Below are 13,078 nucleotides of genomic sequence, written 5' to 3'. Positions count from 1 at the left end.
CATTCAACTTTTAACTCTAAAAGTTCACTAGGCCATTATTAAAATTTGCAATTAACTCACAACTGGTCACATGAATGGTACTTATGAAAACATCAGATGCTCCCTGGTACAATGTTATACTGGCATTGCTCCTCCATCACCTGTTCGCACTTGTCCTGCCATTTGGCCCGGGGCACAAATAGTTAATCTTAGTTTAATTAGCTTGCCCTAAGGCCTTATTAAAATAATCCCGGCCTTAGCATCACTGTTCTAAGGACCCCATCTCATTCATGTGCCCGCACTGACGCGGGTAATTTTTTGAGCCTAAAATCTGAGGCTACTGTCTACCCCTTTTGAAGGGCCGGTTTCCCAAACATTAGGGCTTCAGGGTATTTTTCTACTAGGGTCTTTCTAAGGTGCTCTGGCCCACGTTTAGGCGCACCCAAGGCCCTAGAACTACAAGTTCTATTCTGGTGTGCACGTGACTATTTAAATAATTATTTTCTAGTAAATAAATTAATTATTTACAAAAACTTATATAGTTACATCTTTCTTGGTTCTTCAACTGTAGAGCGTCAACATAACTGTGCAAGATGTCTGGGTAATCCTTGAGGTCGACTCAGTCATCCATTTTGCATCTAAAGGGGTGTGATTTTTAAACGTGATTAAATACTTTCGATGTAGTCTCCCGGACTTCACTTGTCGCTCGGAGTGGTGTATTATCTGTTTAGGTTGAAGGATTTTTTCAGTCTCTTCGACTTCTAGAGGATCTTCCTGTACTGGAACCACGGGACGAGAACCAACATATGGTCGGAGGAGACTTACATGAAAAGCATTATTGATGTGCCAATGAGAGGGCAAATCCAATCTAAAAGTCACTTCATTGACTTTATCTGTAATTTTGAAAGGGCTTTAAAATCTAGCTTTCTCAAACTTAAGAGGGACAAATTGTCCTATGTCAAGATTGAGGTCTCTTCTGTGCTTGTTTTCTTCTCTTCTGTTGCTCTTGAGTGCAAAGAATTGCTTGTTTTACTTGTTGATAGGCGATATCAATATCGCGCACAAATTCGTCTGCGGCAAATATGTTTTCTTTGGTAACCAAAATAGAAAGTAAGAGTGGCTTCCCATAAATGATTTCGAAGGAGCTTTACCAATTGAGGAATGTATGGTATTATTATACGCAAACTCAACTAATGGTAAGTATTGTTCCCATTCAGATTGTCTTTCCGAAACATAGCACTTGAGAAGGTCTAAAACAGTGGCATTAGCGATTCGCTTTGACAATCTGTTTGAGGATGATAAGTTGACAAAAAATCAAGCTTAGTTTTCAAATTCTCGAATAGTGCTTGCCAAAATAAACTAGTCATGCGAGGTTCGCTATCGCTAACAATAGTTTTTGGCAATCCATGATGTTTAAAAATCTAAGCTAGAAAGATTCTAGCCATGTGATCAGTTTTGATCGTCTTCTTAACTGGAAGGAATTGTGCTTGCCTAGTGAATTTGTCTATAATAGTCCAGATTGTTGTGAAGAAGACACATCTCTCTCTCTCTCTCTCTCTCTCTCTCTCTCTCTCTCTCTCTCTCTCTCTCTCTCTCTCTCTCTCTCTCTCTCTCTCTCTCTCTCTCTCTCTCTCTCTCGCTCGCGTGCGCGCAAACATTAAGTACGGTGAAACACATTTTTTCATTTCTTTCTTAATTGCAATGTGGTTGGCATGGGAATACATCATTCACTTCCATGCACAGTTACAACATGTTGCTTTCCTTCATGATCAAAGGGCACAGGGTTTTCTGAACATAATCAAGGATAGGGTGCATCTTGTAGTGCCAAGGCATTCCCAAGATTACATCACATCCCTCAAGTGAAGCTCGCAAGAAAGATTCTTGATCTTTGGAGTTATCTACCTTTAAATTCAGCCTCCCTATAATAGGAGTAGAAGTGGAATTTTGGCCTTTGAAAGCAGTTGATGCTCGAATAGAGACTCCAAAACGGTTGGGCTGTAAATTGAGATCTTCAGCAAGCTTCGTAGAGGTGAAGTTATCCGTACTGCCTGGATCAAACAATATAAGTGCCCATCGGTTGTTGATGTTGCCTCATGATTTTAGAAGAGATCGTTCTTTATCATCCTTTGTTGTATTTTTTCCACACTTGAAGCATCTGCCTTCACTGAGATAGGTTCTCAACTCTATAAGAGAGGTATTTTCCTTTCTTGGGCTGATTAGTCTTTGCTTATGCATCTGAGACGGTTCTTCTTCTTTTGAGAAGTAGTAGTAGAAGTGGGTTGATTGTTAAGAGCTTTCTGCTTAGCAGGATAAGTGCTTTGCTCCATTTTCCTGGGAGTACCCTTCTGGTGTATAGCATCAGCTATGCGAGCTGATTCCATAAGTTTTTGTAAGTTGTCTCATGGATAAAACTTCATAGCCTTTTGCAAGGCTTCATGCAACCCGGCTTCAAACTTCCGCATCTTCTCGGAATCTTCAATCTTCTTGAATGGGGTCACTTTCAAGAGAACAACCCAAAACTTATCCACATATTGTGGAACAGTTTTGTCCTCTAACTGAGAGAGTCGATCCCATTCATTCTTTACTTCTTCCTCATAGTCTGGAGGAAGGAATTGTGCATAGAATTCCTTCTTGAAAGCAGTCCAATCTTGAGGCTTGTGTTTTTCAAGGATAGTCAACCACCAATTGCTAGTTGTGTCTTTCAGGTACATAGTGACATGGCGAAGCTTAGACCTTTCTTTAAAATTTCCTTCTGCAAATGCGACTTCAAAATGGCTGATGAAAGCTACAGCTTTGTTGTTGTCCCACCGTCCGTTGTAGGAATCAAATTTTACATCTTTGTCACCAAACTTGAATGATTTCTGCATGCGGTGCTTCTTCTTATGATGCTCCTTCTTTTTGTGTTTAGAATCCTTGTTGACAGGAGCCCTTTCCTTGGACTGCACTTCTTGCTGCAGTGGATTGTCAAGGGACAAGTCTTCTAGAGAGATTGTGTCATCCAAATCTTTCATAAAAGAGAACTAAGGAGAATCCGAAGGATTTAGTTCTTGAACCTTTGGATTAAACCGCACATGACGTTCTAGAGGTTTACTTCCCTCTCAAGCTTTGCAACATTATCTTCCCAACTAAGCCAACACGCAGGTAGAGCAGTATAATAGTAAGTGGCATCCTTCACCGTTGTGTACCATCAAGAATCTTGCTCTTTATACAGCTGAGAGCATGGATGTGCAATGTCTAATCATAAGTGTTTGTGTCACGTGACACATCCAATCTTATGTGTCCGTGGACAGGGTTCAATTCAGTCAAATTAGTCTAGAATAGGAAGTGAGCTGGCACTTTTGTGAGTCTGTTCGCAGACCGTGCATGTCCAGACACTTAGATTAGATGCATATCCTCTGGTTTCACATAGCATGACCATCAGATTCCAGTCAGATCCCATCAGTAGCATTTTCACAGTGCACAGAACCTATTTTCCCTATTTTTGACATTTTTCACTTATTATTTTTAAGTGACTTTTGTTGGAAACTAGGTAGGGCAAATTTACTAAGTTTGTATATATAGAAATCTAGCGCTAGCACTTTTTGGCAGAAGAGGCAGCAGGAGCACCTTGCTCAACAGGCAACTTCTCAGCAAGACTGACCCGGCGACAACTCTAACGTTTTCAGCATTGTAGAAGGCCTAGCGTTTTTGCATCAGATCAGCCAGCGTTTTTGCACTTGTAGATTCACAGCGACAGTAGACAGCAGATCAATCCTAGCGTTAGCAGATTTCCACAGCAGAGCCCAAATCAGCCCTAGCCTTTTGCATCAGCCTGACACCTCAGCATTTGCAGATCTTCGCGAAAAATCAGCCCATAGACCAGCGTTTTCTGTTTTCAGCAGTTAGAACCCGCAGAAGAACCCCCAAACCTTGCAGATCTCACCTTCCCGCAGCAGTTCTTTGCCACACGGTCAGATCCAGCGTAGTTTGCAGATTCAGCCCGGAAAACGCAGATTTCAGCATTTGCATTTTCAGCACGTTGTTGTTGCATCGTCATCATCGCCTTCGTCATTGACATAGAGTCAGAATTCAGCAGATAAAGATTTGCAGATTTCAGCCATTAGCATTTTCAGATTTCAGCCCGTCTCATCGTCGTCCTCATCGTCGGCAAGTCCAAGCATTGTAGAGATTTGTGCAATCAATAGTAGACCGCTCTCGCCATAGAGAGTGGGGCCTATGGAGGAGGGTTTTGACAACATTCTAGTGTCGTATTCTCGAGCACACCATTGGTTTTGACTCTCGCGCATGCGAGAGGTTCCAACTAGAGGATCTTTCTGAGGTTCTTGCCTCTTTCGGTTCTACGGGATTTCACCCGACTCCAACGGCATTTTATCCTTCCCTTTTTCAAGGGTATGAAGAATCTTTTGAACTTCTGGATGGGGGAGAGCTTTCTGCAACTCTGCCACCTTCTACTGGAGGAGAGTGAACTCTATCTCACGTCCTTCCATTTCTACAGTCTGCCAAGAGTCGTCAATCCCTTAAGAAACAGAGAGATGACCTTACTCTGATACCACTGTCACAAACGACGAAAGCATAAACTAACTTTTAAATGCAATCATATACTCAAGAGAATTGGAGAGAGAGAGAGAGAAATGAAATGAAATGTTATATTAACGTCTTCAAAAGGCCAAAGTGACCTATGAGACCAGGAAGTTACAATGCGGTGTATCTGATACCAAGTCAGATTAACAAAATAAATTAAACCAGGGATAACAAGATATAAATACTGCGGAATCCTAAACTAAGCGGATAGGTGTGAAAGGCGAAAGGCGTGAAATGTGTGAACTGAGCTATACAATGTGTAGACAATTTGTGAGGGAAGTAGAGATCTATCTTCATAGAGATCCATCTTCATTTGCACTCTGGATGACGAAAAAGTATGGCTCGAATCCTTTGTTGTAGCCTCCTTCAAAACTGTGTAGCTCCTCTTCTCCATCGGGGTCGTCTAGATCTCCCTAGCTCCAATGCTCGGTCTATGAGAATGCCAGTAGTGCGGGTAGACCTCTCCACTGTTGGTTGCTCCTCTGTCTGTTCTTCTGGGTGTACAATATCTAGTGTAAAGAAATCTGTGATCTGTCTCTGGGGTTGTCTCTCTTCAGCTCTCCTCAGTAAAGTTTCTCTATGCCTGTGTAGCTCAAGTAGATATAGCCCAAGACATCTCTGATCCTCATAACTCATGACCCTAGATAGAGGCCCAAAACCTTCTCTGAATAGACAATGAAAATGGCCTCGTATCTCATAGTACACTGTGCAATGACATATGTAATGTACCTCTGTCTTTGGCTCTAGATGGCATAAGTGGCATATCCTGCTATCTGCTGGTGTCCCTCTGAATTTGCCAGTCTCAATCTCAAGCTGATGTGAGGACGTGCGCATCTGGCCAATGGCACATCGCACACCATGAGAAAGATGCCTGTCCATATAGCTAGGTCGAATCACAAACCCATCCCCCGTGAGGTGGAGAAAATGCTCTCTATAGAAAGCCATCTATGTGCCCAACTCCTGTATCGGCTATATCCATGTCCTCCTCGTGTCCAGCTGGATCAGATCCTGACGAATGAGTATTAATCTCTACCCGCGTCAAAGACCTCAAGGGTGCCTGTAGAGAGTATTGAAAAGGAGGCAACCTATCCATGGTGAAACCATGTGTCTGAAACCATGATGCCATCTGTGCATACCAGCATGATGTATCCCCATTAAGAGCTAATTGTCTGGAGGACTCTAGAGCCACCTTGGCATATCTGTCTCTGGTAGTATCCCACAGACTGTGTACAAAGGAGACTGATCTAGTAAGCGCCTCAATCTCCATAGGGGGGGTGGCTAATTCCGCTCGAATGATATCATGCGGTACGAAAGCCTCGGCTCTAATCAGCTGGAGGACTCTAGAGCCACCTTGGCATATCTGTCTTTGGTAGTATCCCACAGACTGTGTACAAAGGAGACTGATCTAGTAAGCGCCTCAATCTCCATAGGGGGGGTGGCTAATTCCGCTCGAATGATATCATGCGGTACGAAAGCCTCGGCTCTAATCAGCCGAGAGATCATAGATACCAGGGGCTTCTCCATACGCCTCCAACCCTCCTGGCCTACAGAAGGTCCCCAAACCTGCACCCCATATAACATAGTAGAGGCAACCAAAGTATCAAAGAGCCATAACTTTGTCCTAGGTTCCTGGAACTGAACCTGCGAACACATCCTCTCCATTCCTCCCAGAGCCGCACCAGCTCTAGTTAGTCTAGTCTCTGCTGCTCTTCTCAAGGAAAATCTTGGCCCAGTAAAGACTACCCCCAAGTAAGTGTATGTATCTGTATACTCCACAATCTCCTGACCATATTTGAAAGTAGGTACTGATCTCCTGACCCATTGCGGTGTGGTGTTAAACACCATAACCTTGGTTTTACCTAGGTTTACACACAATCCACTATCCTCTACAAAACTGCGTAGTGCATCCAACTGTCGTTGCATACCTTCTAGTGAGTCAGATATCAGCACAATATCATCAGCATATAGCAACAATGGGATCCACGTCCCTACCAGCTGTGCACCTGTGTCACCCTCTCTGTCAATGTAATCAGACACCTCATCAACATACATACCAAATAGAGTAGGAGACAATGGGCAGCCCTGTTTCACTCCAATAGTAGAGTGAACTAAATTAGATACCCCTTCCAGAGTGCGTACATGTCCCATGACTAATCTGTACAAAGCCATAATCCCCCAAATCACCTCTATGGGCACCCCCATCTCCTGTAGTCTGCGCATCAATCGAGCTCTTGGTACCATGTCAAATGCTTTACGAAAATCCACAAAGCTACAATAGATCCGTCTCTCGTGTGCTTTGCCCTCCTCAATGATGGCCCTGAGTGTCAGAATATGATCAAGAGTGGAGAAACCCCTACTGAAGCCGGCTTGACCCTTTGCTCGTACACCCTCGCCCTCTGCCCAATTACTCAAGTGTTGCTCCAGGATAGATGCATACAACCATGCCAATGTGTGTCCAACCATAATACTGCAGTAGTTCCCAGGCTCTGTAGGGTCACCAGCCTTGAAGATGGGCACAATATTAGACAACCTCCAAGTCTCAGGTAATCCCTCACACATGGCACGATTGAACAACATTGCGAGAACCTCCATCAGCATATCCCTGGCATGTATAAAGTGCTCCGCTACTAGACCGTCATGATCATATGCCTTCCCGGTCTTCATCCTGTCAATGGCCCTTTGTACCATCTCAGTTGTAAAGAAAGTGCTCGTAGCTGGGCAAGGCTTGGTAGGGTCTGGAAGGGGTTCCTGTCTGGGAACCGTATATAATGATGTCGCATATTGGCCCCACACCTGAGGTGAAGTAATCACTGGGGGAGGGGAGTGCTCATGGAAGAGTCGCCATGCCTCTCCTGAGTCCCTACTCAAGAACATCTGATACAAGTCTCGCTCCATCTGAGCTAGGTAAGCTCGCTTCTTCCGTCGCACAAGGCGTCGGAAAGCAATCCGAGACTGTCTATAAGTGATGACTCCTAAAAGAAGATCCCTCTGAAGCTGGGCTCTCATCTCTCTGCACTCCTCATCATACCAACTATTCTGGGGCATGCTCCCAGAATGTCATCTCTTGCCCGGCTAAGTGTGTGGGTATGCCACTGATGCAGCCCCATGCAGTGTCTCAGTCAGTAGAGTGGTGCACTCCTCCACTGAGAGGCCTGTACCATTTGTGCTAGTTGTGCCTTCCAATAGACGGTCCCAGATCTCCTCTGTATAAACGAAATCAGTCTCTGGTGTAAATGTATAGCAGGTGTGTGACCTGCCTCCTGATGTCTGGGTTGTACTATACTGAAATTTAACGAATAGTGTCAAGAGAGCATGATCTACTACTATGCCCACTGGCCTCGCTTCCACTGTGAAATCCTGAATGCAGGGGACAAAGCTCGGTTGTGTCATAACATAATCCATTGTACTTGCCCCATGTCTATGTGGAAAGCATGTGAAACCGGCTGCTCCAGGAAATCGTTGTAAGCCATTAAGTATGTCTAATCCATGTGTAGTCGTCATTTCCATGAGGTATCTCCCATACTCCGTTTGTTCTCTGTCATCTGAGCATCTGTCAAGTCCCAACTCACCCACATCCAACTCTCTAAGCATCTCATCTGAAGTGTCGTAGAAGACTGTCTGCGAGTTGCCCGTTCGGGCATTGAAGTCCCCTAGGAGAATGATATCACCATCCCTAGAAAACTCTCAAATGTCATCATCTAGGATAGAGAAAGGCGACTGCCCTCTGGATGCTGCATACATTGATGTACTGGGAGGAAAGTAACATATGGCAATATATAGGAATCGACTTGTGTCAGCTCTCAGTCTCACCCACATATATCTAGCATGATCATCTCTTCGTACAATATGCAGTAATGGTTGTAGTTCCTCTCTGAATAGCACTGCTACTCCTCCTGAACCTCTACTCCCATGCTCAGATCTCGCATTTGTCCTGTGAGTTGTTTCCCATCTGTATCCCACCACATGTGGCATTACCTGTCCAGGGGCCTGATGAGTCTCTGAGAAGAACACAATATCCTTGTCTTTGAAACTCTCCTCAAATGCACCCACGTCCAACCTCATAGACCCATTACAATTCCAGGTAGCCATCTTCAGTGTGGTCCCATAGGTCTCACACCGTCATGCAGTACACCGCTCTAAAATCACCACCTGTCCATCTCTGTAGAAGGCTACCTTTCCCTTCTCCCTTGCCGCTGTAATCTCTGGCATTACCTCTCTCATATGTGTGAGCTGTGAGAGAGTCAGGTCATCACCGAGGAAAATACCTGTCTTTTTGAGAGTAGGCCTCTTCCTCAAGAATTCCTTCTTCTCTTCCAACGAGGGGAAGCGTAGTATGAGAGCTCTCCCCTTTGAAGACTCTCCCGTGCCATCACTTTTCTTACCTACCCTCCATGCCTTTGTGTGCAAAGGCTTCTCCATCCCCATCATGGATGTAAGGCTTGTGACCTCTTTCTCCACATTGTTTATGTCCTTGAGACCGGTCACTCTCACATGCAATGCTCGCATCCGCCTTCTTGTTCCTCTTCGAGAGTCATGTTGATAAGCGTCGGTGTACAAGGAGTTTCTTGACCTTTCCCTTTCTTGGCGACCTCAATCCATTTTTCAGCCTCGTCCGCCTTTTTTTGTGTCCTTGTTATCATCTCCGCCCATGAAGATGTCAGTTTCTCTTCCTCTGTGATCATCCTTACCTGTTCCTTAATTTCCTTGATTTCATCTATTACCGAGGGTTGAAATTCGCCTTCCTCTAGTCCATTGCTTACTCTATCAGCAAGCTCCTGAGACTTCTTTTTTGAGTGCCCGTATCTCGGTGTTTGGGTTCTCCTGTTTGAGGGCTGAGACTTCTTCTTTGAGTGTGTATTTCTACGTTAAGGCTCTCTTTCTCCTTCTTCCATTGTGCGCCTTCATTGAAGACCATATGAAGGAGGTTGGCCTTCTCCTTCCACCATCCTTCCATCTCTGTTTTCCACTCCTTCATTTCCCTCTCCATCTGCGCCATCCGCTTATTCGTGAGCATGAAGGTTGCCTTTGCTCGCGGCTTGCAAACAGGTGAGACATTGGCGGATTCCGTGTCCTGTGCAGGGTCTTCTTCAAGTGTGACAGTTTGTGCAACACCCATCAAGCATTCATGGCCTTGACGTTGATCCATTACTGTGTGGCCCAAAGAATCATTTTCCATTATAAAATTCAAGCTGGACTTGCAGGGCTACAGGGAACCCTCAGGAAGAAACCCGCAGGGCTACTGTGAGAGAGAGAGAGAGAGAGAGAGAACCCTACCTGACCTGTTGGGGCTGCGCGCTTTGTACGTCCTCAGTCATTGCAGTCCGCTATGTGTTCAAAGATGGGCGCGCTGCTGCACAGAGAGAGAGAGAGAGAGAGAGAGAGAGAGAGAGAGAGAGAGAGAGAGAGAGAGAGAGAGAGAGAGAGATTAAAGTCCTGTCAACAGGATGAGTCTTTGATGATGTGCTGCTACAGTTGACGGGAGAGGTTGGACTTCTGCGCGAGAGGCTGGGTTGCTGCTACAGTCCTGAGAGAGAGAGAGAGAGAGAGAGAGAGAGAGAGAGAGAGAGAGCTGCTGTGGTGCCGTACGAACAGAGAGGCTGGGTTGCTGCTGTGGTGCCGCGTGAACACAGAGGGGCTGGACTCCTGTTGTGGTGCCGTGCGAACAAAGAGAGGCTGGGCTGCTGCTCCTGCTCCTGCTGTGGTGCCGCGCGAACAGAGGGAGCTTGGGCTGCTGCTACAGTCCCGCGAGAGAGGCTAGGCTGCTGTTACACTCCCGCGCTGCTTGCTGCCCCATAGGCCCAGCGCGCTGCTTGCTGCTACAGTCCCACGCTGCTTGCTGTCCCACAAGCCCAGCGCGCTACTTGCTGCTATAGTAGAGAGAGAGAGAGAGAGAGAGAGAGAGAGAGAGAGAGAGAGAGACATCATTGGGGACCAGAAGATGGGCTGGTCCCCCCCCCATAAAGAGAATATCTTTATTACTAAGGGAGAATCCTTACAAGCACAGTAATGGGACAAAACGCCCGTCCTCCATTCTTTCTTGTCCTTTTTCTATTTCTGACTGAGAGAGTGAGGGAACTACTCTCTAACTGCTAAGAGGATTCTTCCCCTCTTATGTAAGATTCTTGGAAGCTCTCGTAAGCGAGAGTCTATCTTCCACAAACCTCCTCGGAAGCTCTCATAGAAGAGACTGTCTTTCACTAATCGGTCACCTACATACTTAGTTGTTCCTGCAATAAGCTCAAGGGCAAAACACACAATACGCACACACATATGCTTGCTGTAATTTTCTGCACATAACCTGAGATGTTACCTGTGCACGTTCCAATGCCAAAATGGAGGCCTTTTTCGCGATGGAATTGCACCAAACTTTGCGTATACGTAGGTTAGGTAGAGAAGAATGAGATTCTATGAATGCTTTGCTGAAATTCACCCTAGTAGAGGTGATTAGGGGCTGAAAACACAGCCACTACCCTCAAGAAAGAGAGAGTAGGCTGCAACTTTTCGCGACAAAACTTCTAGAGAACGTGGCTATGGATATAAGAGCCCTTGTTCTAAACGATGGGAGCTTAAAGCTACCACATATGTCCAAGGGGTTGCTCTCAAGCTTCAATGGAGAGCTCCATCGCGTAGAGCATGATCACATTTTGGAGGGTAGGTGCACTGCCAACCTCTCAAGTGAGAGAGGGATTGTTCTCATATAGCCTGTAAGAAGAGGGGGCGCTAGGGGGGAGAGAAAGAGAGAGAGAGAGAGTCTTGCATGGGTAAGTGTGCCATGTGGCACACTTTATAACTTAAAAACCATTCAACTTTTAACTTCAAAAGTTCACTAGGCCATTATTAAAATGTGCAATTAACTCACAATTGGTCACATGAATGTTACTTATGAAAACATCAGATACTCCCCGGCATAATGCCGTACCGGCATTGCTCCTGCATCTCCCATTCGCACTTGTCTTGCTATTTGGCCCGGGGCACAAATAATTAGTCTTAATTTAATTAGCTTACCTTAATGCCTTATTCAAAATAATCCCGGCCTTAGGATCACTGTTCTAAGGACCCCATCTCATTCTTGTGCTCGCACTGACGTATGTAATTTTCCGAGGCTACTCTCTACCCCTTCTGAAGGCCTAATTTCCCAATCACTAGGGCTTTAGGGTATTTTTTGTTAGGGTCTCCTGAGGTGCTCTGGCCCACGTTTAGGCGCACCTAAGACCCTAGAACTACTAGTTCTATTTTGGTGTGCACACAATTATTTAAATTATTATTTTATAGTAAATAAATTAATTATTTATAAAAACTGATATAGTAACAATGTCCCTCATCTTTTGGGTGTTGAGCTTATCGATCAATCTTAGGCTAAAGAGCTCGACACCATGTACAAAAGAAATATACATGAAGAGGCAAAGAAGAAATATATTATGGATGAATATATACCTCCTTGCAGTGATGTTTGTGAGCATGTTGAGAGCAAGGGAGACTGTTGTTGAATGTAGCCTAATGCTTGTTGTTGAGATGTATGATGATACGTCTGATTATGTACCGGACAATGGGGGTTTTGATGAGCCCATGATGGAAGAAGACTCGGCCCTGGAAGACTATGTGCAAAAGCTCAAAAGAGATTGCAAATGCTGAAATATTCAGAGACTGTGGAAAACTGAATCATGTATTGGAAGTCATTTTCAATGATGATGTCTTGCTATGTCTCTTGAATCTTGTGGGGAAAAAGATTCACTTAAAAGTGTTGTGTCTAATATCAATGTTTGTGATATAATGGATTCTGATGTTGAGAAAATGAAGTTGGATATGTATGGAGATGTGGCATTTCTTGAGACCAAGATAAATGCAATGCTCGAGGAAACAGTCAAAGCTAACATGCATGCGACGATCGTGGATCAAGGACAGCACGTGCAACAGTCAAACTAGCATCAATGTGTACGTGAAATGTAAAAGACCTATCAAGGGCAGCAGATACAGTTGCCTCAATGAGGCTCTTTTTCAAGCAAAAGCTGGTTCAGCCTTAGACCATTGAAAAGAAATAGAGGCACTGGTCAGCCTTGTAAGAGGTTGAGCAATCTCAGCATACATCTTAATAAAGCATCGGATACCCAGTATGGCCAACAAATCTCTCTACTCTTTTAGGATGAAGTGGGGGGGCAACTTTAAACTAGCAACCATCTTATCTAGATCAGGAGCCAAACCTTTAGCAGACACAATATGACCTAGAAGCATACTTTGTGCTGCGAAAAAGTGACATTTATTAGGATTCAGCTTAAGGAGTGCATCCCGACACCTTTGGGAAACTGAAGATAGCTAGCGTATGTTTCCTCTCTTGCTTGAAAGTGATGCGTATATGTGGTATAAGAGCTTGGATGAGGATAAGAACTATTTGTCACTCTTGGAATCAGTTTTTCTTCAAAGATATGTAGTGATGCCAACTCCAAATGAGGCCTGGTCAAAGGTGAAGAGCTTAACTATGCATGAAGATGAGTTTGTTTCTTGCTTTTGGAAGAGGTTCAAT

At 44.7% G+C, this 13,078-nt stretch overlaps 1 protein-coding gene across 5 annotated transcripts in view; it reads left to right on the top strand.

The window, feature by feature from the left end:
• Positions 1-13,078, top strand: part of LOC147435387 (uncharacterized) — a 216,382-nt gene that overhangs the window by 189,079 nt on the left and 14,225 nt on the right. The gene's annotated exons all lie outside the window — the stretch shown is intronic.

Source organism: Adiantum capillus-veneris, chromosome 18, assembly GCF_014529385.1.
Source record: "Adiantum capillus-veneris isolate H3 chromosome 18, ASM1452938v2, whole genome shotgun sequence".
Lineage (NCBI taxonomy): Eukaryota > Viridiplantae > Streptophyta > Polypodiopsida > Polypodiales > Pteridaceae > Adiantum > Adiantum capillus-veneris.
This window is presented reverse-complemented; position numbering and strand designations above follow the sequence as displayed.